Source organism: Pipra filicauda, unplaced genomic scaffold (genome assembly GCF_003945595.2).
Source record: "Pipra filicauda isolate LSUMZ 115617 unplaced genomic scaffold, ASM394559v2 scaffold1354_size32740_pilon, whole genome shotgun sequence".
NCBI lineage: Eukaryota > Metazoa > Chordata > Aves > Passeriformes > Pipridae > Pipra > Pipra filicauda.
In genome coordinates, this window is record NW_024103823.1 from 11143 (window position 1) to 13186 (window position 2044).

General features: G+C 66.4%; 1 long non-coding RNA gene across 1 annotated transcript; it reads left to right on the plus strand.

Annotated features, from left to right (window-relative positions):
* Positions 1-266: 266 nt before the first annotated feature.
* LOC120322602 lies at positions 267-1000 on the plus strand. The gene is made up of 2 exons (XR_005562394.1): positions 267-306; positions 616-1000. It is a non-coding gene; the product is annotated as an uncharacterized LOC120322602 (long non-coding RNA).
* The last annotated feature ends 1044 nt before the right edge of the window (positions 1001-2044 follow it).

Here is a 2044-nt window from a genome sequence, read left to right on the forward strand (position 1 = left end):
ACGGGGCGGGGCGCTCGGCGGCGCCGGGCGCGGGCGGCAGGTTCGTGGGCGGCGGCAGGCACCGGCGTGTGCAGCCCCGTCTCGGCGCCGCGGCGCGCGGCGGAGCGCGAGGATCCCAGGCGCTCACGCCGCGCTGCCCGCCCGCCCCATTCCGCTACGCTCCGCTCCGCTCCCGCCCCCGCTCCCGCTCCCGCCCCCGCCCCGCTCGGTCCCGCCGTGCCCTGGAGATGCTGTCGGGGCTGCGCCGCCGCCTTCACCCCCCGCAAGCGACCCACGGCGGCAGATCCGACGGAGATCGTCCCCGGGGTAATCTGGGCGCGGCGGGTGGGCGCGGCCGCTCTTCTGCCTCTCCCGCGGCCATCGGCCAAATAAATGCAGAGAGAGAGTGTGGAATCATCCGGGGATCCTGGAGTGGTTTGGGTTGGAAAAGATCTCAGGGATCATCTCCTTCCATCCCCTGCCACAGGCAGGGACAGTTTCTATTAAGACATCCAGCCTGGCCTTGGCCACTTGCAGGGATGGGGCAGCCACAGCCTCTCTGTACCAGGCCGCCTCCCCACCCTCCCAGGGAAAAATGTCTTCCTTATGTGCAATCTTTCCCTTTCTTCTCTGCAGGAAGTGGGCTGGGACAAGGGAATTGGCTCCCACGAGGCCAAGGATCAGAGCAGGCTCTGCACAGGGGACAACTTCCACTTCTGAAGGGGGAAGGGCACCTTCGTCCCCACGCCCAGCAAACTGGGACGGAGTAACATCTGCCTGCAGCTGGCTGGAGTTCCCGTTGGCTCTGGGCTTTCTGTCCACGGGCCGGGGATCATGGCCAGAGTCCTTCAAACCTGGGGAACAGTGGCCTTCACACCATCCCTGCAGCCCGTCCAGGGCAGGCTGCTGCCCTTCGGCCCCTGATCACAGGTGGATGTAGAAGTGATGGTGTTTAGGGAATGTTGATTGTATTTCCCTGACTTTAGCAACGTGGTCATTAAAAAGAGAAAAATAACAAGTCTGTGGAAATCCCCTGCACGTGGGAGCTTGCAGGCTCTGGATTAAACTTGGCTCTCTAATGTTAAAACTGTGGGCGAGAGGCGGTGGCCGAGCAGGGCCAGCGGCGGTGCTGGACGGGGCCGGCCCGGGGGTCCCTTCCCCGCGGGGTCGCAGCCGCGGGACCCGCCCCCGCCCCGCGCTGCACCTCCTGGCGCGCCCCGCCCGTCGTTGGGGGCTGCGGCCGCTCCCGGCGCTGCCGAGGCTGCCGGGGAGGGACCGGCCTGTGCTGGGGGCACGGGGGTTTGTTCCTTGTGTTCGAGGGCGGCAGCGGGAGCGGTGCTGCGGGGCAGGACGTGCCGGGTGACGGCGGGGAAACCGCGGCGGGGCCCGGGGGCTGCAGCTCTCTGGCTTCCCGACTCGCTTTGTAGACATTTGCCACCTTCAGAGGAGGCACAAATCCCCGCGGAGCTGAGCAAGGGGTACGGGGAGTGCAGCTGGGTGCAGCGAGCTAGGGCGGGGCTGTGACCAGGGGAGGGTGTGCGCAGTCCCCCAAAACCAGCCCAAAAGAACCCCAGAGCCCACAGCGAAGCGGAGCGGGCACCTGCCCCTCCCTCCTGCTCGCGCCGACCCCGCCCCCCGGCTCGCCCCGCCTCCTCTCCCCGCGCGCCCGCCTGTGGCTCCCCCGTCCTTCCCTCCCATGCGGGACAGCCCCAGGTGTGGGCAGTGAGGGTGACAAGGGGCGGGACAGCCCCAGGTGTGGGCAGTGAGGGTGACAAGGGGCGGGCCGTGCTCGGTGGGGCACTTTTTATAGGGAGCTTCTGCAGGGGAGCAGTCGATCCCAGGAAATCTCTCAAGCAGTGATGGTGAGAGCATCTCGCAGGGGCTGGGGGAAGCACCTGGTGTACCCGGATTATCGCTCGAGGAAGGTGCCGAGGGATGAGCCCTGTTCCAGGAAGCAGCGCAGGAGAGGGGAGCAGCACACGTGAACAGGTGGGAGAGTGTGGGGGTGCAGAGAAGATGCAGCTCAGACTGGAGGAAGACCTTGTAAGTTTCTTTTATTGATACA